Source organism: Phyllobates terribilis, unplaced genomic scaffold (genome assembly GCF_046119375.1).
Source record: "Phyllobates terribilis strain yellow unplaced genomic scaffold, ASM4611937v1 Scaffold_540__1_contigs__length_1147954, whole genome shotgun sequence".
NCBI lineage: Eukaryota > Metazoa > Chordata > Amphibia > Anura > Dendrobatidae > Phyllobates > Phyllobates terribilis.
In genome coordinates, this window is record NW_027363300.1 from 1 (window position 1) to 24,776 (window position 24,776).

The window sequence follows — 24,776 nt, forward strand, 5'->3', positions numbered from 1 at the left end:
AAATAGTAAGAAACTAATTAAAGAAATACGTAAAAGTGAGGAAATATGTAATGTTGACAGATATGATGATGACAAATCTATGTCTATCTGGAAAATGATTAACGTTTTTTATCTTTTTAATGAACAGAGAGATCTGGCTTGGAGTTGCATGCACCGCTGTCTTCCTTGCCGGGCATTCCAATACAGAAGAGGATTTGTGAGGTCTGCCATCTGCCCAAGAGCCGGATGCCAAGAAGAGGAAACGGTGGAACATCTATTATGGACATGTAATTTTGCAAAGGATTTCTGGAGAAGACTGCTCCCCCTACTGGAAAGGGTGGCAGACCTCAAGAACTTTACATATAAAACTGTGCTATACGGACTTATGGAATGCCCCACAATGGACCAGTACACAATGGCTTGGAAGACAGTGAACTGCGCCAAGTCATCTCTCTGGAAAGCGCGCAACATTGCTATTTTTAAACAAGATGTTTTATCAGTGAATGATGTTTTAAGTTTATGTTTATGTGAAATGTATACTTATTATTTAATTGACAAAAAGAAGAATGTACATATTTCCAAAAAATGGCTTGTTGACCAATGGAACCTAATTATTTAAAATCTTTGTATTTTTTTGTTTTGTAAATTTCATTTGTCTTTTAACGTTTGGTATTTGTTAAATTATGCTTGTAATTTGTTAAAGTTTTAATAAACGGTTTTATCCCTCTGCAGGGGATAGCCAAATTAAAAAAAAAATCTGTTCTTATCAGTTTAATATCTGATACGTCCCCTATCTGGGGACCATATATTAAATGGATTTTTAGAACAGGGAGATGGAAAAAGAGCTTGCTCTGTCCACTCCACGCATTGACCTGGTATTGCAGTATCTCCAGGACCGGTGCACCCCTTCTTTAATGCAGTTTCTAAAATCAGAAAGAATTGAATTCAATGTTTTTTGTTCATTTTGCTTGTTTGTCGGATTTGGGGATGGACTCTTTGGCTTTGCTTTTCTTCTCCTCATTGGATTTTTCATGTTCAAAGTTGCAGAAGCCAGATTACAAGCTCATTTTGGTTCAACTTCAGCAACTGTGCATTGCATTGCCATGTAATGTGATGCAATGCTATCTTTCTAGCTCTCCCTTTTTACTTCCTTTTGGATAAACAGACATATTAGGCAAGCATTTTGGAGCTTTCACCTAAATAACTACAGGTGGTGAGATAAGCTGCACAATATAATTGACCTTTCAGTATATTGTTGCACACACACCATCTATTTAGCAAATGCCCTTGTTATCAACAGCAGCCTTTTAAACTCACCTGAGCTAACAGGTATGTGCGCTGGTTACTCTGCTGCGCTTAAAATTTCTTTTTTGGTTTGCTACAATGCCTTTTCTGAAACGTTGTCTCCTTCTGCTGGAACACTGACTTCTTTCATTTAATGCCTGCAGACTATAAAAGAGAACCCAACCCAAAAAGTTTGGTTGATTAGTCTGTGGCATTCTGTTAAACTGTTGCTTATGGCGGTCTCTGTGAGCTTCTCAGCGACATTCAGCCAGCCAAGTATCCTGCCTGCAGTAGATGGAATGTGGCAATGGAACGCTGGCTGCGCGTGTCATAATAGGCTCTGAGCCTTTATATACCTGTGCACAGCAGCAGCCACCTTCAGTCTGCTGCTGGACAGCCAGCAGCAGCAGCAGCAGGAGAGGTATGTAATCAGGAGCCCTCCTGCTAAGGGTAGACAGCTGATCGTTCCACCCCACCCCCCGCCTTAATTGGTTCTCCTCCCTTCCAACGGTGTTGAGGCGGTTGGGAACAGCAGGGGGTGAAGGTGCTGTGTTTAAAGAGGTGGAGTTATGCAGATCTAAAACGGGTGGATTGCAGCAGCAGCAAGCCGAAAAGTGCAGGCATGTAAGGGATCTAGAGGTTGACAACATGTCTTCTTAACGGGAGTCCAGGAGCTCATCTCCACAAATGGACTTTTCAGGATCCTTGGGTGGCTCCGTAGTTTGAAACCAATTCTGGTTATCGCTTCTCGGCCTTTTGGCTAAGATCAAGTGTAGTATCTGTTCTTATCAGTTTAATATCTGATACGTCCCCTATCTGGGGACCATATATTAAATGGATTTTTAGAACAGGGAGATGGAAAAAGAGCTTGCTCTGTCCACTCCACGCATTGACCTGGTATTGCAGTATCTCCAGGACCGGTGCACCCCTTCTTTAATGCAGTTTCTAAAATCAGAAAGAATTGAATTCAATGTTTTTTGTTCATTTTGCTTGTTTGTCGGATTTGGGGATGGACTCTTTGGCTTTGCTTTTCTTCTCCTCATTGGATTTTTCATGTTCAAAGTTGCAGAAGCCAGATTACAAGCTCATTTTGGTTCAACTTCAGCAACTGTGCATTGCATTGCCATGTAATGTGATGCAATGCTATCTTTCTAGCTCTCCCTTTTTACTTCCTTTTGGATAAACAGACATATTAGGCAAGCATTTTGGAGCTTTCACCTAAATAACTACAGGTGGTGAGATAAGCTGCACAATATAATTGACCTTTCAGTATATTGTTGCACACACACCATCTATTTAGCAAATGCCCTTGTTATCAACAGCAGCCTTTTAAACTCACCTGAGCTAACAGGTATGTGCGCTGGTTACTCTGCTGCGCTTAAAATTTCTTTTTTGGTTTGCTACAATGCCTTTTCTGAAACGTTGTCTCCTTCTGCTGGAACACTGACTTCTTTCATTTAATGCCTGCAGACTATAAAAGAGAACCCAACCCAAAAAGTTTGGTTGATTAGTCTGTGGCATTCTGTTAAACTGTTGCTTATGGCGGTCTCTGTGAGCTTCTCAGCGACATTCAGCCAGCCAGGTATCCTGCCTGCAGTAGATGGAATGTGGCAATGGAACGCTGGCTGCGCGTGTCATAATAGGCTCTGAGCCTTTATATACCTGTGCACAGCAGCAGCCACCTTCAGTCTGCTGCTGGACAGCCAGCAGCAGCAGCAGCAGGAGAGGTATGTAATCAGGAGCCCTCCTGCTAAGGGTAGACAGCTGCTCGTTCCACCCCACCCCCCGCCTTAATTGGTTCTCCTCCCTTCCAACGGTGTTGAGGCGGGTGGGAACAGCAGGGGGTGAAGGTGCTGTGTTTAAAGAGGTGGAGTTATGCAGATCTAAAACGCGTGGATTGCAGCAGCAGCAAGCCGAAAAGTGCAGGCATGTAAGGGATCTAGAGGTTGACAACATGTCTTCTTAACGGGAGTCCAGGAGCTCATCTCCACAAATGGACTTTTCAGGATCCTTGGGTGGCTCCGTAGTTTGAAACCAATTCTGGTTATCGCTTCTCGGCCTTTTGGCTAAGATCAAGTGTAGTATCTGTTCTTATCAGTTTAATATCTGATACGTCCCCTATCTGGGGACCATATATTAAATGGATTTTTAGAACAGGGAGATGCAAAAAGAGCTTGCTCTGTCCACTCCACGCATTGACCTGGTATTGCAGTATCTCCAGGACCGGTGCACCCCTTCTTTAATGCAGTTTCTAAAATCAGAAAGAATTGAATTCAATGTTTTTTGTTCATTTTGCTTGTTTGTCGGATTTGGGGATGGACTCTTTGGCTTTGCTTTTCTTCTCCTCATTGGATTTTTCATGTTCAAAGTTGCAGAAGCCAGATTACAAGCTCATTTTGGTTCAACTTCAGCAACTGTGCATTGCATTGCCATGTAATGTGATGCAATGCTATCTTTCTAGCTCTCCCTTTTTACTTCCTTTTGGATAAACAGACATATTAGGCAAGCATTTTGGAGCTTTCACCTAAATAACTACAGGTGGTGAGATAAGCTGCACAATATAATTGACCTTTCAGTATATTGTTGCACACACACCATCTATTTAGCAAATGCCCTTGTTATCAACAGCAGCCTTTTAAACTCACCTGAGCTAACAGGTATGTGCGCTGGTTACTCTGCTGCGCTTAAAATTTCTTTTTTGGTTTGCTACAATGCCTTTTCTGAAACGTTGTCTCCTTCTGCTGGAACACTGACTTCTTTCATTTAATGCCTGCAGACTATAAAAGAGAACCCAACCCAAAAAGTTTGGTTGATTAGTCTGTGGCATTCTGTTAAACTGTTGCTTATGGCGGTCTCTGTGAGCTTCTCAGCGACATTCAGCCAGCCAGGTATCCTGCCTGCAGTAGATGGAATGTGGCAATGGAACGCTGGCTGCGCGTGTCATAATAGGCTCTGAGCCTTTATATACCTGTGCACAGCAGCAGCCACCTTCAGTCTGCTGCTGGACAGCCAGCAGCAGCAGCAGCAGGAGAGGTATGTAATCAGGAGCCCTCCTGCTAAGGGTAGACAGCTGCTCGTTCCACCCCACCCCCCGCCTTAATTGGTTCTCCTCCCTTCCAACGGTGTTGAGGCGGGTGGGAACAGCAGGGGGTGAAGGTGCTGTGTTTAAAGAGGTGGAGTTATGCAGATCTAAAACGCGTGGATTGCAGCAGCAGCAAGCCGAAAAGTGCAGGCATGTAAGGGATCTAGAGGTTGACAACATGTCTTCTTAACGGGAGTCCAGGAGCTCATCTCCACAAATGGACTTTTCAGGATCCTTGGGTGGCTCCGTAGTTTGAAACCAATTCTGGTTATCGCTTCTCGGCCTTTTGGCTAAGATCAAGTGTAGTATCTGTTCTTATCAGTTTAATATCTGATACGTCCCCTATCTGGGGACCATATATTAAATGGATTTTTAGAACAGGGAGATGGAAAAAGAGCTTGCTCTGTCCACTCCACGCATTGACCTGGTATTGCAGTATCTCCAGGACCGGTGCACCCCTTCTTTAATGCAGTTTCTAAAATCAGAAAGAATTGAATTCAATGTTTTTTGTTCATTTTGCTTGTTTGTCGGATTTGGGGATGGACTCTTTGGCTTTGCTTTTCTTCTCCTCATTGGATTTTTCATGTTCAAAGTTGCAGAAGCCAGATTACAAGCTCATTTTGGTTCAACTTCAGCAACTGTGCATTGCATTGCCATGTAATGTGATGCAATGCTATCTTTCTAGCTCTCCCTTTTTACTTCCTTTTGGATAAACAGACATATTAGGCAAGCATTTTGGAGCTTTCACCTAAATAACTACAGGTGGTGAGATAAGCTGCACAATATAATTGACCTTTCAGTATATTGTTGCACACACACCATCTATTTAGCAAATGCCCTTGTTATCAACAGCAGCCTTTTAAACTCACCTGAGCTAACAGGTATGTGCGCTGGTTACTCTGCTGCGCTTAAAATTTCTTTTTTGGTTTGCTACAATGCCTTTTCTGAAACGTTGTCTCCTTCTGCTGGAACACTGACTTCTTTCATTTAATGCCTGCAGACTATAAAAGAGAACCCAACCCAAAAAGTTTGGTTGATTAGTCTGTGGCATTCTGTTAAACTGTTGCTTATGGCGGTCTCTGTGAGCTTCTCAGCGACATTCAGCCAGCCAGGTATCCTGCCTGCAGTAGATGGAAATAGGCAATGGAACGCTGGCTGCGCGTGTCATAATAGGCTCTGAGCCTTTATATACCTGTGCACAGCAGCAGCCACCTTCAGTCTGCTGCTGGACAGCCAGCAGCAGCAGCAGCAGGAGAGGTATGTAATCAGGAGCCCTCCTGCTAAGGGTAGACAGCTGCTCGTTCCACCCCACCCCCCGCCTTAATTATTTCTCCTCCCTTCCAACGGTGTTGAGGCGGGTGGGAACAGCAGGGGGTGAAGGTGCTGTGTTTAAAGAGGTGGAGTTATGCAGATCTAAAACGCGTGGATTGCAGCAGCAGCAAGCCGAAAAGTGCAGGCATGTAAGGGATCTAGAGGTTGACAACATGTCTTCTTAACGGGAGTCCAGGAGCTCATCTCCACAAATGGACTTTTCAGGATCCTTGGGTGGCTCCGTAGTTTGAAACCAATTCTGGTTATCGCTTCTCGGCCTTTTGGCTAAGATCAAGTGTAGTATCTGTTCTTATCAGTTTAATATCTGATACGTCCCCTATCTGGGGACCATATATTAAATGGATTTTTAGAACAGGGAGATGGAAAAAGAGCTTGCTCTGTCCACTCCACGCATTGACCTGGTATTGCAGTATCTCCAGGACCGGTGCACCCCTTCTTTAATGCAGTTTCTAAAATCAGAAAGAATTGAATTCAATGTTTTTTGTTCATTTTGCTTGTTTGTCGGATTTGGGGATGGACTCTTTGGCTTTGCTTTTCTTCTCCTCATTGGATTTTTCATGTTCAAAGTTGCAGAAGCCAGATTACAAGCTCATTTTGGTTCAACTTCAGCAACTGTGCATTGCATTGCCATGTAATGTGATGCAATGCTATCTTTCTAGCTCTCCCTTTTTACTTCCTTTTGGATAAACAGACATATTAGGCAAGCATTTTGGAGCTTTCACCTAAATAACTACAGGTGGTGAGATAAGCTGCACAATATAATTGACCTTTCAGTATATTGTTGCACACACACCATCTATTTAGCAAATGCCCTTGTTATCAACAGCAGCCTTTTAAACTCACCTGAGCTAACAGGTATGTGCGCTGGTTACTCTGCTGCGCTTAAAATTTCTTTTTTGGTTTGCTACAATGCCTTTTCTGAAACGTTGTCTCCTTCTGCTGGAACACTGACTTCTTTCATTTAATGCCTGCAGACTATAAAAGAGAACCCAACCCAAAAAGTTTGGTTGATTAGTCTGTGGCATTCTGTTAAACTGTTGCTTATGGCGGTCTCTGTGAGCTTCTCAGCGACATTCAGCCAGCCAGGTATCCTGCCTGCAGTAGATGGAATGTGGCAATGGAACGCTGGCTGCGCGTGTCATAATAGGCTCTGAGCCTTTATATACCTGTGCACAGCAGCAGCCACCTTCAGTCTGCTGCTGGACAGCCAGCAGCAGCAGCAGCAGGAGAGGTATGTAATCAGGAGCCCTCCTGCTAAGGGTAGACAGCTGCTCGTTCCACCCCACCCCCCGCCTTAATTGGTTCTCCTCCCTTCCAACAGTGTTGAGGCGGGTGGGAACAGCAGGGGGTGAAGGTGCTGTGTTTAAAGAGGTGGAGTTATGCAGATCTAAAACGCGTGGATTGCAGCAGCAGCAAGCCGAAAAGTGCAGGCATGTAAGGGATCTAGAGGTTGACAACATGTCTTCTTAACGGGAGTCCAGGAGCTCATCTCCACAAATGGACTTTTCAGGATCCTTGGGTGGCTCCGTAGTTTGAAACCAATTCTGGTTATCGCTTCTCGGCCTTTTGGCTAAGATCAAGTGTAGTATCTGTTCTTATCAGTTTAATATCTGATACGTCCCCTATCTGGGGACCATATATTAAATGGATTTTTAGAACAGGGAGATGGAAAAAGAGCTTGCTCTGTCCACTCCACGCATTGACCTGGTATTGCAGTATCTCCAGGACCGGTGCACCCCTTCTTTAATGCAGTTTCTAAAATCAGAAAGAATTGAATTCAATGTTTTTTGTTCATTTTGCTTGTTTGTCGGATTTGGGGATGGACTCTTTGGCTTTGCTTTTCTTCTCCTCATTGGATTTTTCATGTTCAAAGTTGCAGAAGCCAGATTACAAGCTCATTTTGGTTCAACTTCAGCAACTGTGCATTGCATTGCCATGTAATGTGATGCAATGCTATCTTTCTAGCTCTCCCTTTTTACTTCCTTTTGGATAAACAGACATATTAGGCAAGCATTTTGGAGCTTTCACCTAAATAACTACAGGTGGTGAGATAAGCTGCACAATATAATTGACCTTTCAGTATATTGTTGCACACACACCATCTATTTAGCAAATGCCCTTGTTATCAACAGCAGCCTTTTAAACTCACCTGAGCTAACAGGTATGTGCGCTGGTTACTCTGCTGCGCTTAAAATTTCTTTTTTGGTTTGCTACAATGCCTTTTCTGAAACGTTGTCTCCTTCTGCTGGAACACTGACTTCTTTCATTTAATGCCTGCAGACTATAAAAGAGAACCCAACCCAAAAAGTTTGGTTGATTAGTCTGTGGCATTCTGTTAAACTGTTGCTTATGGCGGTCTCTGTGAGCTTCTCAGCGACATTCAGCCAGCCAGGTATCCTGCCTGCAGTAGATGGAATGTGGCAATGGAACGCTGGCTGCGCGTGTCATAATAGGCTCTGAGCCTTTATATACCTGTGCACAGCAGCAGCCACCTTCAGTCTGCTGCTGGACAGCCAGCAGCAGCAGCAGCAGGAGAGGTATGTAATCAGGAGCCCTCCTGCTAAGGGTAGACAGCTGCTCGTTCCACCCCACCCCCCGCCTTAATTGGTTCTCCTCCCTTCCAACGGTGTTGAGGCGGGTGGGAACAGCAGGGGGTGAAGGTGCTGTGTTTAAAGAGGTGGAGTTATGCAGATCTAAAACGCGTGGATTGCAGCAGCAGCAAGCCGAAAAGTGCAGGCATGTAAGGGATCTAGAGGTTGACAACATGTCTTCTTAACGGGAGTCCAGGAGCTCATCTCCACAAATGGACTTTTCAGGATCCTTGGGTGGCTCCGTAGTTTGAAACCAATTCTGGTTATCGCTTCTCGGCCTTTTGGCTAAGATCAAGTGTAGTATCTGTTCTTATCAGTTTAATATCTGATACGTCCCCTATCTGGGGACCATATATTAAATGGATTTTTAGAACAGGGAGATGGAAAAAGAGCTTGCTCTGTCCACTCCACGCATTGACCTGGTATTGCAGTATCTCCAGGACCGGTGCACCCCTTCTTTAATGCAGTTTCTAAAATCAGAAAGAATTGAATTCAATGTTTTTTGTTCATTTTGCTTGTTTGTCGGATTTGGGGATGGACTCTTTGGCTTTGCTTTTCTTCTCCTCATTGGATTTTTCATGTTCAAAGTTGCAGAAGCCAGATTACAAGCTCATTTTGGTTCAACTTCAGCAACTGTGCATTGCATTGCCATGTAATGTGATGCAATGCTATCTTTCTAGCTCTCCCTTTTTACTTCCTTTTGGATAAACAGACATATTAGGCAAGCATTTTGGAGCTTTCACCTAAATAACTACAGGTGGTGAGATAAGCTGCACAATATAATTGACCTTTCAGTATATTGTTGCACACACACCATCTATTTAGCAAATGCCCTTGTTATCAACAGCAGCCTTTTAAACTCACCTGAGCTAACAGGTATGTGCGCTGGTTACTCTGCTGCGCTTAAAATTTCTTTTTTGGTTTGCTACAATGCCTTTTCTGAAACGTTGTCTCCTTCTGCTGGAACACTGACTTCTTTCATTTAATGCCTGCAGACTATAAAAGAGAACCCAACCCAAAAAGTTTGGTTGATTAGTCTGTGGCATTCTGTTAAACTGTTGCTTATGGCGGTCTCTGTGAGCTTCTCAGCGACATTCAGCCAGCCAGGTATCCTGCCTGCAGTAGATGGAATGTGGCAATGGAACGCTGGCTGCGCGTGTCATAATAGGCTCTGAGCCTTTATATACCTGTGCACAGCAGCAGCCACCTTCAGTCTGCTGCTGGACAGCCAGCAGCAGCAGCAGCAGGAGAGGTATGTAATCAGGAGCCCTCCTGCTAAGGGTAGACAGCTGCTCGTTCCACCCCACCCCCCGCCTTAATTGGTTCTCCTCCCTTCCAACGGTGTTGAGGCGGGTGGGAACAGCAGGGGGTGAAGGTGCTGTGTTTAAAGAGGTGGAGTTATGCAGATCTAAAACGCGTGGATTGCAGCAGCAGCAAGCCGAAAAGTGCAGGCATGTAAGGGATCTAGAGGTTGACAACATGTCTTCTTAACGGAAGTCCAGGAGCTCATCTCCACAAATGGACTTTTCAGGATCCTTGGGTGGCTCCGTAGTTTGAAACCAATTCTGGTTATCGCTTCTCGGCCTTTTGGCTAAGATCAAGTGTAGTATCATTTGAAAAGACAGTTTTGTCCTTGGGCTGCCCTAGTAAATTGATGCATATTACACACTGGTTTGGTGCACTTGTTAGTACGCCAGGTGGCTCATAGAGTTATCTGATGGAAAACATGGCCCTCCAGGATCGAAGTCACTAGTCTGGGTAAGTGTGAGGGCTTTGGAGCAATGTGCCCCAGGAGTAGGCGCCCTGGTGGGAGTCCAAGCTTACTGGGACTGGGAACCCCAGAAAGACTTGGCTTCGTAGCACGCCGCACCTTTGCCAATCATACTTTCTGAGCAACCCCCCCTATTCATGACCTCCGGGCTAGGAAGGGGAATTTTTATAAACCCGGTCGGAGGTCCGGTCAGCTTTGGGCTGAGAAACCAACACAGGCTCCAGCTCCACTAGGGTGGCAGCCTAGATGGAAGCTGGGAGCACGAAAACGGCTCTTCTCCGGCTTCGGCTAGGGAGAGCATCGGAGATCCCTGACCCTCGCTGTGGCCTTCTGGCTCGGAGGGATGGGGATGGTTTATTGGGGACCCTCTCCTCCGGGAAGGGTCCACATGAATCCTCGCCTCGTGCGCTGTTTTGGTGTGACTTCGGTCACATTTTTCAGTGCCTTGGATGCAGCTTCAATCAAAAAATCTGTTCTTATCAGTTTAATATCTGATACGTCCCCTATCTGGGGACCATATATTAAATGGATTTTTAGAACAGGGAGATGGAAAAAGAGCTTGCTCTGTCCACTCCACGCATTGACCTGGTATTGCAGTATCTCCAGGACCGGTGCACCCCTTCTTTAATGCAGTTTCTAAAATCAGAAAGAATTGAATTCAATGTTTTTTGTTCATTTTGCTTGTTTGTCGGATTTGGGGATGGACTCTTTGGCTTTGCTTTTCTTCTCCTCATTGGATTTTTCATGTTCAAAGTTGCAGAAGCCAGATTACAAGCTCATTTTGGTTCAACTTCAGCAACTGTGCATTGCATTGCCATGTAATGTGATGCAATGCTATCTTTCTAGCTCTCCCTTTTTACTTCCTTTTGGATAAACAGACATATTAGGCAAGAATTTTGGAGCTTTCACCTAAATAACTACAGGTGGTGAGATAAGCTGCACAATATAATTGACCTTTCAGTATATTGTTGCACACACACCATCTATTTAGCAAATGCCCTTGTTATCAACAGCAGCCTTTTAAACTCACCTGAGCTAACAGGTATGTGCGCTGGTTACTCTGCTGCGCTTAAAATTTCTTTTTTGGTTTGCTACAATGCCTTTTCTGAAACGTTGTCTCCTTCTGCTGGAACACTGACTTCTTTCATTTAATGCCTGCAGACTATAAAAGAGAACCCAACCCAAAAAGTTTGGTTGATTAGTCTGTGGCATTCTGTTAAACTGTTTCTTATGGCGGTCTCTGTGAGCTTCTCAGCGACATTCAGCCAGCCAGGTATCCTGCCTGCAGTAGATGGAATGTGGCAATGGAACGCTGGCTGCGCGTGTCATAATAGGCTCTGAGCCTTTATATACCTGTGCACAGCAGCAGCCACCTTCAGTCTGCTGCTGGACAGCCAGCAGCAGCAGCAGCAGGAGAGGTATGTAATCAGGAGCCCTCCTGCTAAGGGTAGACAGCTGCTCGTTCCACCCCACCCCCCGCCTTAATTGGTTCTCCTCCCTTCCAACGGTGTTGAGGCGGGTGGGAACAGCAGGGGGTGAAGGTGCTGTGTTTAAAGAGGTGCAGTTATGCAGATCTAAAACGCGTGGATTGCAGCAGCAGCAAGCCGAAAAGTGCAGGCATGTAAGGGATCTAGAGGTTGACAACATGTCTTCTTAACGGGAGTCCAGGAGCTCATCTCCACAAATGGACTTTTCAGGATCCTTGGGTGGCTCCGTAGTTTGAAACCAATTCTGGTTATCGCTTCTCGGCCTTTTGGCTAAGATCAAGTGTAGTATCTGTTCTTATCAGTTTAATATCTGATACGTCCCCTATCTGGGGACCATATATTAAATGGATTTTTAGAACAGGGAGATGGAAAAAGAGCTTGCTCTGTCCACTCCACGCATTGACCTGGTATTGCAGTATCTCCAGGACCGGTGCACCCCTTCTTTAATGCAGTTTCTAAAATCAGAAAGAATTGAATTCAATGTTTTTTGTTCATTTTGCTTGTTTGTCGGATTTGGGGATGGACTCTTTGGCTTTGCTTTTCTTCTCCTCATTGGATTTTTCATGTTCAAAGTTGCAGAAGCCAGATTACAAGCTCATTTTGGTTCAACTTCAGCAACTGTGCATTGCATTGCCATGTAATGTGATGCAATGCTATCTTTCTAGCTCTCCCTTTTTACTTCCTTTTGGATAAACAGACATATTAGGCAAGCATTTTGGAGCTTTCACCTAAATAACTACAGGTGGTGAGATAAGCTGCACAATATATTTGACCTTTCAGTATATTGTTGCACACACACCATCTATTTAGCAAATGCCCTTGTTATCAACAGCAGCCTTTTAAACTCACCTGAGCTAACAGGTATGTGCGCTGGTTACTCTGCTGCGCTTAAAATTTCTTTTTTGGTTTGCTACAATGCCTTTTCTGAAACGTTGTCTCCTTCTGCTGGAACACTGACTTCTTTCATTTAATGCCTGCAGACTATAAAAGAGAACCCAACCCAAAAAGTTTGGTTGATTAGTCTGTGGCATTCTGTTAAACTGTTGCTTATGGCGGTCTCTGTGAGCTTCTCAGCGACATTCAGCCAGCCAGGTATCCTGCCTGCAGTAGATGGAATGTGGAAATGGAACACTGGCTGCGCGTGTCATAATAGGCTCTGAGCCTTTATATACCTGTGCACAGCAGCAGCCACCTTCAGTTTGCTGCTGGACAGCCAGCAGCAGCAGCAGCAGGAGAGGTATGTAATCAGGAGCCCTCCTGCTAAGGGTAGACAGCTGCTCGTTCCACCCCACCCCCCGCCTTAATTGGTTCTCCTCCCTTCCAACGGTGTTGAGGCGGGTGGGAACAGCAGGGGGTGAAGGTGCAGTGTTTAAAGAGGTGGAGTTATGCAGATCTAAAACGCGTGGATTGCAGCAGCAGCAAGCCGAAAAGTGCAGGCATGTAAGGGATCTAGAGGTTGACAACATGTCTTCTTAACGGGAGTCCAGGAGCTCATCTCCACAAATGGACTTTTCAGGATCCTTGGGTGGCTCCGTAGTTTGAAACCAATTCTGGTTATCGCTTCTCGGCCTTTTGGCTAAGATCAAGTGTAGTATCTGTTCTTATCAGTTTAATATCTGATACGTCCCCTATCTGGGGACCATATATTAAATGGATTTTTACAACAGGGAGATGGAAAAAGAGCTTGCTCTGTCCACTCCACGCATTGACCTGGTATTGCAGTATCTCCAGGACCGGTGCACCCCTTCTTTAATGCAGTTTCTAAAATCAGAAAGAATTGAATTCAATGTTTTTTGTTCATTTTGCTTGTTTGTCGGATTTTGGGATGGACTCTTTGGCTTTGCTTTTCTTCTCCTCATTGGATTTTTCATGTTCAAAGTTGCAGAAGCCAGATTACAAGCTCATTTTGGTTCAACTTCAGCAACTGTGCATTGCATTGCCATGTAATGTGATGCAATGCTATCTTTCTAGCTCTCCCTTTTTACTTCCTTTTGGATAAACAGACATATTAGGCAAGCATTTTGGAGCTTTCACCTAAATAACTACAGGTGGTGAGATAAGCTGCACAATATAATTGACCTTTCAGTATATTGTTGCACACACACCATCTATTTAGCAAATGCCCTTGTTATCAACAGCAGCCTTTTAAACTCACCTGAGCTAACAGGTATGTGCGCTGGTTACTCTGCTGCGCTTAAAATTTCTTTTTTGGTTTGCTACAATGCCTTTTCTGAAACGTTGTCTCCTTCTGCTGGAACACTGACTTCTTTCATTTAATGCCTGCAGACTATAAAAGAGAACCCAACCCAAAAAGTTTGGTTGATTAGTCTGTGGCATTCTGTTAAACTGTTGCTTATGGCGGTCTCTGTGAGCTTCTCAGCGACATTCAGCCAGCCAGGTATCCTGCCTGCAGTAGATGGAATGTGGCAATGGAACGCTGGCTGCGCGTGTCATAATAAGCTCTGAGCCTTTATATACCTGTGCACAGCAGCAGCCACCTTCAGTCTGCTGCTGGACAGCCAGCAGCAGCAGCAGCAGGAGAGGTATGTAATCAGGAGCCCTCCTGCTAAGGGTAGACAGCTGCTCGTTCCACCCCACCCCCCGCCTTAATTGGTTCTCCTCCCTTCCAACGGTGTTGAGGCGGGTGGGAACAGCAGGGGGTGAAGGTGCTGTGTTTAAAGAGGTGGAGTTATGCAGATCTAAAACGCGTGGATTGCAGCAGCAGCAAGCCGAAAAGTGCAGGCATGTAAGGGATCTAGAGGTTGACAACATGTCTTCTTAACGGGAGTCCAGGAGCTCATCTCCACAAATGGACTTTTCAGGATCCTTGGGTGGCTCCGTAGTTTGAAACCAATTCTGGTTATCGCTTCTCGGCCTTTTGGCTAAGATCAAGTGTACTATCTGTTCTTATCAGTTTAATATCTGATACGTCCCCTATCTGGGGACCATATATTAAATGGATTTTTAGAACAGGGAGATGGAAAAATAGCTTGCTCTGTCCACTCCACGCATTGACCTGGTATTGCAGTATCTCCAGGACCGGTGCACCCCTTCTTTAATGCAGTTTCTAAAATCAGAAAGAATTGAATTCAATGTTTTTTGTTCATTTTGCTTGTTTGTCGGATTTGGGGATGGACTCTTTGGCTTTGCTTTTCTTCTCCTCATTGGATTTTTCATGTTCAAAGTTGCAGAAGCCAGATTACAAGCTCATTTTGGTTCAACTTCAGCAACTGTGCATTGCATTGCCATGTAATGTGATGCAATGCTATCTTTCTAGCTCTCCCTTTTTACTTCCTTTTGGATAAACAGACATATTAGGCAAGCATTTTGGAGCTTTCACCTAAATAACTACAGGTGGTGAGATAAGCTGCACAATATAATTGACCTTTCAGTATATTGTTGCACACACACCATCTATTTAGCAAATGCCCTTGTTATCAACAGCAGCCTTTTAAACTCACCTGAGCTAACAGGTATGTGCGCTGGTTACTCTGCTGCGCTTAAAATTTCTTTTTTGGTTTGCTACAATGCCTTTTCTGAAACGTTGTCTCCTTCTGCTGGAACACTGACTTCTTTCATTTAATGCCTGCAGACTATAAAAGAGAACCCAACCCAAAAAGTTTGGTTGATTAGTCTGTGGCATTCTGTTAAACTGTTGCTTATGGCGGTCTCTGTGAGCTTCTCAGCGACATTCAGCCAGCCAGGTATCCTGCCTGCAGTAGATGGAATGTGGCAATGGAACGCTGGCTGCGCGTGTCATAATAGGCTCTGAGCCTTTATATACCTGTGCACAGCAGCAGCCACCTTCAGTCTGCTGCTGGACAGCCAGCAGCAGCAGCAGCAGGAGAGGTATGTAATCAGGAGCCCTCCTGCTAAGGGTAGACAGCTGCTCGTTCCACCCCACCCCCTGCCTTAATTGGTTCTCCTCCCTTCCAACGGTGTTGAGGCGGGTGGGAACAGCAGGGGGTTAAGGTGCTGTGTTTAAAGAGGTGGAGTTATGCAGATCTAAAACGCGTGGATTGCAGCAGCAGCAAGCCGAAAAGTGCAGGCATGTAAGGGATCTAGAGGTTGACAACATGTCTTCTTAACGGGAGTCCAGGAGCTCATCTCCACAAATGGACTTTTCAGGATCCTTGGGTGGCTCCGTAGTTTGAAACCAATTCTGGTTATCGCTTCTCGGCCTTTTGGCTAAGATCAAGTGTAGTATCTGTTCTTATCAGTTTAATATCTGATACGTCCCCTATCTGGGGACCATATATTAAATGGATTTTTAGAACAGGGAGATGGAAAAAGAGCTTGCTCTGCCCACTCCACGCATTGACCTGGTATTGCAGTATCTCCAGGACCGGTGCACCCCTTCTTTAATGCAGTTTCTAAAATCAGAAAGAATTGAATTCAATGTTTTTTGTTCATTTTGCTTGTTTGTCGGATTTGGGGATGGACTCTTTGGCTTTGCTTTTCTTCTCCTCATTGGATTTTTCATGTTCAAAGTTGCAGAAGCCAGATTACAAGCTCATTTTGGTTCAACTTCAGCAACTGTGCATTGCATTGCCATGTAATGTGATGCAATGCTATCTTTCTAGCTCTCCCTTTTTACTTCCTTTTGGATAAACAGACATATTAGGCAAGCATTTTGGAGCTTTCACCTAAATAACTACAGGTGGTGAGATAAGCTGCACAATATAATTGACCTTTCAGTATATTGTTGCACACACACCATCTATTTAGCAAATGCCCTTGTTATCAACAGCAGCCTTTTAAACTCACCTGAGCTAACAGGTATGTGCGCTGGTTACTCTGCTGCGCTTAAAATTTCTTTTTTGGTTTGCTACAATGCCTTTTCTGAAACGTTGTCTCCTTCTGCTGGAACACTGACTTCTTTCATTTAATGCCTGCAGACTATAAAAGAGAACCCAACCCAAAAAGTTTGGTTGATTAGTCTGTGGCATTCTGTTAAACTGTTGCTTATGGCGGTCTCTGTGAGCTTCTCAGTGACATTCAGCCATCCAGGTATCCCGCCTGCAGTAGATGGAATGTGGCAATGGAACGCTGGCTGCGCGTGTCATAATAGGCTCTGAGCCTTTATATACCTGTGCACAGCAGCAGCCACCTTCAGTCTGCTGCTGGACAGCCAGCAGCAGCAGCAGCAGGAGAGGTATGTAATCAGGAGCCCTCCTGCTAAGGGTAGACAGCTGCTCGTTCCACCCCACCCCCCGCCTTAATTGGTTCTCCTCCCTTCCAACGGTGTTGAGGCGGGTGGGAACAGCAGGGGGTGAAGGTGCTGTGTTTAAAGAGGTGGAGTTATGCAGATCTAAAACGCGTGGATTGCAGCAGCAGCAAGCCGAAAAGTGCAGGCATGTAAGGGATCTAGAGGTTGACAACATGTCTTCTTAATGGGAGTCCAGGAGCTCATCTCCACAAATGGACTTTTCAGGATCCTTGGGTGGCTCCGTAGTTTGAAACCAATTCTGGTTATCGCTTCTCGGCCTTTTGGCTAAGATCAAGTGTAGTATCTGTTCTTTTAAGAACACAAGAGCTACGATTTACACTTGACGAGAGCGATCGAACTCGGAAGGAGAAGAGCTTCGGAGCCCAGCTGACATCGGAGAACGAAGGCGGATATCGGTGGGAGGAAGAAGCTCTAAAGAATCCAGAAGAAGACGAAGACTCGGAGAAGAATCGGGCTGTCCTGTGGAATCTTCGAGGAAGAAAATCATCGAGACAAAGACCTTTCAGGGAATTTGTCCAGAACACGACGGGAGAAGAATCTGCATAGCTCCACCCATTCCGGGAAGAGTTCCAGATCCAGCTCCAAGAAGTAACTGCAGGAGGAAAGCCATGGCAAGCGCTGCGAGGAAGGCCGAAAAGAAGAGCCTGGAGCTGGGGACAGCCAGGAGGGCCCAGCCAGGAGCCGATTCTGACCCCAAGGACTCTGCCTCCACGACTGGCCAGCAGAAGGGACCCCAGAAGCCCCGCCACGAAGCTCCAGCCCTGGAGCCATGGATGCGGCAGACGGTGGCCCTGAAGCTGAAGGAAGTGGATGGGAGGGTGCCGGACATGTCCTCGGACGTGTTCTGCCAGAAGATGCTGCTGGATCGAGGCTTCTCCAGGTCGGACACCCTCAGCATCCAGACCTTCTTGACGGGGATCTTCTTCGTCACCTTCGCCACTGTGAACACCTGCAGGAGGTTCTGGGAAATGGTAAGCGCAAGACGACCGGATAATTCTTTCTCTGCCTTTACAGGTAGCTGCCCTATCCAGAGGGATGAAAGGAGGATCACGGTCTCCATGCGCAACCCGCACACCCCAGGCCAAGACATCTGTACCTTCCTGAGACGCTTCTGTTTGGTTGTGAAGGAACCCTCTCACATCCTGAATGGACTCGGCTTCTGGACAGGTAAGTGGGCGGTGACCGTTAGACTTCACAGGGACCTGGCGTACTCAGACGGACTTCGGCACCTGCCCCCGACATTCTCCCTGGGCAACTCCTACGGCCTCATCTATTACCCGGACATGCCGCGGAACTGCAGGAGATGCGGCAAGAACGGCCACGAGATGAAGGACTGCAAGGAGGATGCCTGCAGGATTTGTCGAGTGACGGGACACAGCTCGAAGGACTGCCCGAAGAAGACGTCCTGCAACCTGTGTGGGCTGGCGGCTCATCTGTACAAGGATTGCCCCAGGCGTGAGAGATCCTGGGCATCGGTGGTTGCGACGACCCCAGCTACGGAGGACAAGGCCCCGACGACCAGGCCTGTGAAGGTCAAGGACGCGACGACCAAGGCCCCAGCGGCCAAGGCCGAGACGACCAAGGCCAAAGCGGTCAAGGAGTCGGTGGCCAAAGCCCCAGCGACGGTCCCAGCAGCTCCGAAGCAGAAGAAAAAGTCAAAGGAGGGTAAGAGTTCTGTCACCCCTCTCTCGATCCCTCCCCCTGCCACCCCCGTCCAATCCCCCCCCACCCCGGCCACCCCTGCTGAGGATTCCACTTCCTCTTCCTCCTTCCCCTACTCCTCAGCAGGTGTCCTTTCCCCTGCCCCGGCAGCCACTCTCCCTCCCCAGACCATGGTAGCGGTGGAATTAACCTTTCCTCCACCCGCCGCTATCTATTCCGAGGAGGATTTTCCCCTTCTTGTCTCCCCAGTTCCAACCCGGGGAAAGAGGAAGGTGGAGGACAGCCCTGCTACTGAATCCTCCAAAAAGAAGATTCTGGATTTCGTAGGCGAAAAGGAGGATACCCTCCCTGAGCCAGAAGAGATGGAGCACATGGTTGAGACCCTGGTGGCCGAGCCAGAAGAGGAGGAACTGGTGGTCGCCGAGATCGAGGCCGCGCTGCTTGACCAGATGGAGGAAGAGGGCCTGCTGGTGATCCCGTCACCAGCAGTCAACACCGACGAGGGACCACCCGACCGGAGTGGTAACTAAGGTGTATTGCCTGCGCTAACTTTTTCTTTTTTCCCTACATGATGGCTAATATTAACTTATTTTCCATTAATGTCAGGAGCATCAAGGACAAGTTCAGACGTCAGACTATTTATGCCTTCCTTACTTCCCAGTTGTGTGATGTTTATATGTTGCAGGAATGTTCCCTTCCCTCCTCTAGGTCCTTCAAACATCTGGCCAGGGAGTGGTCCCACGGTCCATCCTACTGGTCCGGTGGGGGTGACTGCAAGTCTGCGGGGGTCGCAATTCTGATCAGGGGGGGCGCATTCACGCTTGAGTCCGTCCAGGAGCTCATCTGCGGCAGGGCTCTTGTTGTAGATGGCAACTGGGCGGGAGAACCTGTCAGGTTCATCAACGTGTATGCGTCCCCACTGAAGAATGAGCGTTTGGAGCTTTTCCAGACCCTGCGGCTTCAGCTTGCCACCACCAGGACCTTAGTGATGGCCGGGGATTTCAACTGCCCCATCGAGGAGGACGATCGTAGTTCTGGCACATCTGCCAAGTTGGACATCACGTCCAAGCTGCTCATCGAGATGGTAACCAAGGCCTCTCTTCAGGACGTGGTGGGCTCCATGGGGAGAGGCTCCACGAACTATTCGTGGAGCCGACCCGATGGCTCACTCCGCTCCAGGATTGACTTTGTGTTCACCTCTCGGGCAGTCAGGCAGAGTAGGCACTCGATGGTCTCCTGCTTCTTCTCCGACCACAGAGCCATTCACTTACAAGGTGTCCTCGGCGACGGTTTTCCGTCCGGCCCCGGCTCCTGGAAGCTGAATTGTGCTCTGCTGGCTCAGGATGAAGTCGTGGAGGAGCTGAGAGCAGCCTACGCAATGTGGCAGTCCTACAAGGGTAGCTTCCAAACAGTCTCTGATTGGTGGGAATATGTTAAACTTGAGTTTCGCTGTTTCTTTCAGGCCAAGGGTCGACAACAGGCGTGTGAGAAGAGGAGGGACTTCAGAGGGCTGCAGCGCGAGCTGCGGTCGCTGCAGGACCTTCTTCACTGCGGCTGGGACGTGAGGGAGGAGCTGGAGGAGACCAAGAAGAGCCTGAAAAGGCACTTTGAGGAGGAGTCCAAGCGAATCATCTTCCGTTCCAAAGTGGAGAATCTGGAGAAGGGTGAGAAATGTAACTCATTCTTTTTCAGGAAACTTCATGCCGGTCACACGCCCCTGAACGAGCTGCGAGACGAGAGCGGAAACATGCGACCTGGGAAGGAGGACGTGATGAGGGTCGTCAGCGACTTCTACAGCGAACTCTACTCCCACAAGACTACCGACCCCGACGCTGCTGATAAGTTCCTGTCAGGTATCACTAACCATCTTGATCCTGCAGGCACGGCAGCCTTGGACAAACCTCTGATGGTGGGCGAATTGCTCTCTGCCGCTAAATCCTTTAGGACCGGCAGGACCCCGGGCAGTGATGGTCTTCCAGCGGAGCTCTATGTAGCGCTGGGAGACCTCATCTGTCCGGACCTGTTGGACCTGTACGAGGAGATGGTGGTGGAGGGTAGAATGCCTCCATCTTTGAGGGAAGGAATGGTCACGATCCTGTACAAGCGGAAGGGAGAGAGGTGCGACCTGAGGAATTGGCGTCCCATCACTCTGCTCAACGTGGACTACAAGATCCTGGCCAAGACGATGGCGACACGACTTAAGACGGTCATCGGACGGATCATCCACCCGGACCAGACCTGCGGCATCCCTGGACGTCGCATCGCAGACAGCCTCGCACTCGTGCGGGACACGGTCGAGTACATCAAGGTCCGCCGCGCACACGCGGCCCTGGTCTCCTTGGATCAGGAGAAGGCCTTCGACCGGGTTTCCCACGAGTTCATGGGCCGAGCTCTGCACCGGTTAGGTTTGGGTAACATGTTTTGTTCGTATGTCCGTCTGATGTATTTTGATATCCACAGCTCGGTGTTGGTGAACGGCTGGAAGACTGACCCCTTCCCTGTCCTCTCTGGGGTCAGACAAGGCTGCCCTCTATCACCTCTTCTTTTTGTTTGTGTTATAGAACTCTTCGCAGAGGCTATCCGGCAGAATGGAGAGATCAGAGGGATCACCGCACCGGGTCCGGGACGACACGAGGTCAAGTGCTCGCTCTACATGGACGACGTCACCGTCTTCTGCGCTGATCGTGGTTCAGTCGACGCCCTCGTCCAGACGTGTGAGAGGTTCGGCCGGGCTTCAGGGGCCAAAGTCAACTGCAGGAAGTCGGAAGCCATGCTCTTTGGGGATTGGCAGCCGGCCTCCTCCGCCCCCTTCCCCTTCAACATTCAACCGGATTTCCTCAAGGTGCTGGGAGTCTGGTTCGGGAAGGAAGGAGCGGCCCTCAAGTCCTGGCAAGAACGCTTGGCCAAGGTGAAGCAACGGATCGGACTCTGGAGCCTCAGACACCTCACTTGTGAGGGTAAGGCACTCGTCCTGCGTAATGAGGTCCTGCCCGTCTTGCAGTACACGGCGCAGGCCTGGCCCCCACACGTCACTGTGTGCAGGGCCATTACCAGGACAGTGTTTCACTTTGTCTGGGGATCCAAGATGGACAGAGTCAGGCGGGCCGTCATGTACAAGGAGCCTCGCAAGGGTGGGAAGGGCGTTCCAGATATCCCCACCCTCCTGCGATCCTCTTTTGTGTGTGATTGTGTCCGCCGGACTTTGCAAGTCAAGAATGGCTCCGCGGGCAGGTCCATGTCTCGCTTCTTCCTGCTTTCTCTTTGGAGGCGACTCGGCTTTGACAAGTGGGACAGCTCCTTCCCCTACAACTGGACGACGCCATGGTTCTACGGAGACGTCGTTCGATTTGTGGGGGAGCATCAACTGGAGGGACTCAAGCCCGACTTGTGGAAGCCCAAAACTATCCACAAGATAATCAGAGCCAAGGATGACGTGGAGAACATCACAGGACTTCACCAGGACACGCTGGAGACTGTGTGGACAAATGTGTCGTCTGACAGGCTGACCAACGGGCACAAGGACTTGTCGTGGATGGCGATTCAGGGCGGACTGCCCGTCCGGTCATTCATGCATGCCCGGAACCTGTGCAAGACCCGGTACTGCCCAAGGTGCCCCTTCGTGGAGGAAACATCTTTGCACACTTTTTGGGACTGCGGATTTGCACAGCGCCTATTGACTGCACTTGAGGACGACCTGAGGAACTCTGTCCCCAGGGCGAGCCTATCGCACCATTCTGTGCTTTACGGACTCTTCCCTGGGGTTCATACCGTCGGAGCCATCCAGGAGGCTTGGCGCCTTATGAACTGCTTCAAGGATGCCGTTTGGGTCGCCAGGAACCGGCTCATCTTGAGGAGGGAGAGGATGTCCATCCAGGACTGCCGCAGGCTGATCCACAGCCTGCTCAGAGACTATTCCATCATGGACGGTCCGGAGGACGAGGACGAGGACTAAACCCCTCCTCCCCCTCTCCCCTTATGTGTCTTGTCTTTCAATAAAGCTTCGGGCCTGTGATTTTCCCCTCCCCATCCCCTTTTTCCCAATCCCCATCCCTTATCACGGTTCGTCGTACTGTATTGATTGACATGCTTTTTCTTTCAGATTGTGTGTTTTGTGTAGCATAGGGGTGTGATGTGTCCAGTTAGTGCGTCGTATCCTCATGCTATGTAAATATGATGTAGAATTCTGTGTGTACTGGGCTGCGGCACTGTACACTGTCTGTTAACTTATTTTTTGTGCTAATAAAAGATATATTCAATCAAAAAAAAAAATCTGTTCTTATCAGTTTAATATCTGATACGTCCCCTATCTGGGGACCATATATTAAATGGATTTTTAGAACAGGGAGATGGAAAAAGAGCTTGCTCTGTCCACTCCACGCATTGACCTGGTATTGCAGTATCTCCAGGACCGGTGCACCCCTTCTTTAATGCAGTTTCTAAAATCAGAAAGAATTGAATTCAATGTTTTTTGTTCATTTTGCTTGTTTGTCGGATTTGGGGATGGACTCTTTGGCTTTGCTTTTCTTCTCCTCATTGGATTTTTCATGTTCAAAGTTGCAGAAGCCAGATTACAAGCTCATTTTGGTTCAACTTCAGCAACTGTGCATTGCATTGCCATGTAATGTGATGCAATGCTATCTTTCTAGCTCTCCCTTTTTACTTCCTTTTGGATAAACAGACATATTAGGCAAGCATTTTGGAGCTTTCACCTAAATAACTACAGGTGGTGAGATAAGCTGCACAATATAATTGACCTTTCAGTATATTGTTGAACACACACCATCTATTTAGCAAATGCCCTTGTTATCAACAGCAGCCTTTTAAACTCACCTGAGCTAACAGGTATGTGCGCTGGTTACTCTGCTGCGCTTAAAATTTCTTTTTTGGTTTGCTACAATGCCTTTTCTGAAATGTTGTCTCCTTCTGCTGGAACACTGACTTCTTTCATTTAATGCCTGCAGACTATAAAAGAGAACCCAACCCAAAAAGTTTGGTTGATTAGTCTGTGGCATTCTGTTAAACTGTTGCTTATGGCGGTCTCTGTGAGCTTCTCAGCGACATTCAGCCAGCCAGGTACCCTGCCTGCAGTAGATGGAATGTGGCAATGGAACGCTGGCTGCGCGTGTCATAATAGGCTCTGAGCCTTTATATACCTGTGCACAGCAGCAGCCACCTTCAGTCTGCTGCTGGACAGCCAGCAGCAGCAGCAGCAGGAGAGGTATGTAATCAGGAGCCCTCCTGCTAAGGGTAGACAGCTGCTCGTTCCACCCCACCCCCCGCCTTAATTGGTTCTCCTCCCTTCCAACGGTGTTGAGGCGGGTGGGAACAGCAGGGGGTGAAGGTGCTGTGTTTAAAGAGGTGGAGTTATGCAGATCTAAAACGCGTGGATTGCAGCAGCAGCAAGCCGAAAAGTGCAGGCATGTAAGGGATCTAGAGGTTGACAACATGTCTTCTTAACGGGAGTCCAGGAGCTCATCTCCACAAATGGACTTTTCAGGATCCTTGGGTGGCTCCGTAGTTTGAAACCAATTCTGGTTATCGCTTCTCGGCCTTTTGGCTAAGATCAAGTGTAGTATCTGTTCTTATCAGTTTAATATCTGATACGTCCCCTATCTGGGGACCATATATTAAATGGATTTTTAGAACAGGGAGATGGAAAAAGAGCTTGCTCTGTCCACTCCACGCATTGACCTGGTATTGCAGTATCTCCAGGACCGGTGCACCCCTTCTTTAATGCAGTTTCTAAAATCAGAAAGAATTGAATTCAATGTTTTTTGTTCATTTTGCTTGTTTGTCGGATTTGGGGATGGACTCTTTGGCTTTGCTTTTCTTCTCCTCATTGGATTTTTCATGTTCAAAGTTGCAGAAGCCAGATTACAAGCTCATTTTGGTTCAACTTCAGCAACTGTGCATTGCATTGCCATGTAATGTGATGCAATGCTATCTTTCTAGCTCTCCCTTTTTACTTCCTTTTGGATAAACAGACATATTAGGCAAGCATTTTGGAGCTTTCACCTAAAAACCTACAGGTGGTGAGATAAGCTGCACAATATAATTGACCTTTCAGTATATTGTTGCACACACACCATCTATTTAGCAAATGCCCTTGTTATCAACAGCAGCCTTTTAAACTCACCTGAGCTAACAGGTATGTGCGCTGGTTACTCTGCTGCGCTTAAAATTTCTTTTTTGGTTTGCTACAATGCCTTTTCTGAAACGTTGTCTCCTTCTGCTGGAACACTGACTTCTTTCATTTAATGCCTGCAGACTATAAAAGAGAACCCAACCCAAAAAGTTTGGTTGATTAGTCTGTGGCATTCTGTTAAACTGTTGCTTATGGCGGTCTCTGTGAGCTTCT

The 24,776-nt window shown here is 47.2% G+C and overlaps 14 non-coding genes and 2 pseudogenes across 14 annotated transcripts; all 16 read left to right on the forward strand.

Moving 5' to 3' along the window:
• The first annotated feature begins 699 nt into the window (after nucleotides 1-699).
• Nucleotides 700-888, forward strand: LOC141232492 (U2 spliceosomal RNA). The gene has a single exon (XR_012298740.1). It is a non-coding gene; the product is annotated as a U2 spliceosomal RNA (small nuclear RNA).
• A 1,115-nt stretch (nucleotides 889-2,003) lies between these two features.
• LOC141232671 (U2 spliceosomal RNA) lies at nucleotides 2,004-2,194 on the forward strand. Its single transcript, XR_012298854.1, has one exon. It is a non-coding gene; the product is annotated as a U2 spliceosomal RNA (small nuclear RNA).
• Nucleotides 2,195-3,309: 1,115 nt separating this feature from the next.
• LOC141233108 (U2 spliceosomal RNA) lies at nucleotides 3,310-3,500 on the forward strand. The gene has a single exon (XR_012299271.1). It is a non-coding gene; the product is annotated as a U2 spliceosomal RNA (small nuclear RNA).
• A 1,115-nt stretch (nucleotides 3,501-4,615) lies between these two features.
• LOC141232682 (U2 spliceosomal RNA) lies at nucleotides 4,616-4,806 on the forward strand. Its single transcript, XR_012298865.1, has one exon. It is a non-coding gene; the product is annotated as a U2 spliceosomal RNA (small nuclear RNA).
• A 1,115-nt stretch (nucleotides 4,807-5,921) lies between these two features.
• Nucleotides 5,922-6,112, forward strand: LOC141232694 (U2 spliceosomal RNA). Its single transcript, XR_012298876.1, has one exon. It is a non-coding gene; the product is annotated as a U2 spliceosomal RNA (small nuclear RNA).
• Nucleotides 6,113-7,227: 1,115 nt separating this feature from the next.
• LOC141232706 (U2 spliceosomal RNA) lies at nucleotides 7,228-7,418 on the forward strand. The gene has a single exon (XR_012298888.1). It is a non-coding gene; the product is annotated as a U2 spliceosomal RNA (small nuclear RNA).
• Nucleotides 7,419-8,533: 1,115 nt separating this feature from the next.
• On the forward strand, nucleotides 8,534-8,724 carry LOC141232717 (U2 spliceosomal RNA). Its single transcript, XR_012298899.1, has one exon. It is a non-coding gene; the product is annotated as a U2 spliceosomal RNA (small nuclear RNA).
• Nucleotides 8,725-9,839: 1,115 nt separating this feature from the next.
• LOC141232579 (U2 spliceosomal RNA) lies at nucleotides 9,840-9,955 on the forward strand (annotated as a pseudogene).
• A 524-nt stretch (nucleotides 9,956-10,479) lies between these two features.
• LOC141232465 (U2 spliceosomal RNA) lies at nucleotides 10,480-10,661 on the forward strand. Its single transcript, XR_012298715.1, has one exon. It is a non-coding gene; the product is annotated as a U2 spliceosomal RNA (small nuclear RNA).
• A 1,115-nt stretch (nucleotides 10,662-11,776) lies between these two features.
• LOC141232728 (U2 spliceosomal RNA) lies at nucleotides 11,777-11,967 on the forward strand. The gene has a single exon (XR_012298910.1). It is a non-coding gene; the product is annotated as a U2 spliceosomal RNA (small nuclear RNA).
• Nucleotides 11,968-13,082: 1,115 nt separating this feature from the next.
• On the forward strand, nucleotides 13,083-13,273 carry LOC141233097 (U2 spliceosomal RNA). Its single transcript, XR_012299261.1, has one exon. It is a non-coding gene; the product is annotated as a U2 spliceosomal RNA (small nuclear RNA).
• A 1,115-nt stretch (nucleotides 13,274-14,388) lies between these two features.
• Nucleotides 14,389-14,579, forward strand: LOC141232456 (U2 spliceosomal RNA). Its single transcript, XR_012298707.1, has one exon. It is a non-coding gene; the product is annotated as a U2 spliceosomal RNA (small nuclear RNA).
• Nucleotides 14,580-15,694: 1,115 nt separating this feature from the next.
• LOC141232435 (U2 spliceosomal RNA) lies at nucleotides 15,695-15,885 on the forward strand. Its single transcript, XR_012298685.1, has one exon. It is a non-coding gene; the product is annotated as a U2 spliceosomal RNA (small nuclear RNA).
• Nucleotides 15,886-17,000: 1,115 nt separating this feature from the next.
• Nucleotides 17,001-17,090, forward strand: LOC141232568 (U2 spliceosomal RNA; annotated as a pseudogene).
• Nucleotides 17,091-22,642: 5,552 nt separating this feature from the next.
• Nucleotides 22,643-22,840, forward strand: LOC141232490 (U2 spliceosomal RNA). The gene has a single exon (XR_012298739.1). It is a non-coding gene; the product is annotated as a U2 spliceosomal RNA (small nuclear RNA).
• Nucleotides 22,841-23,955: 1,115 nt separating this feature from the next.
• Nucleotides 23,956-24,146, forward strand: LOC141232740 (U2 spliceosomal RNA). Its single transcript, XR_012298921.1, has one exon. It is a non-coding gene; the product is annotated as a U2 spliceosomal RNA (small nuclear RNA).
• Nucleotides 24,147-24,776: the final 630 nt, after the last annotated feature.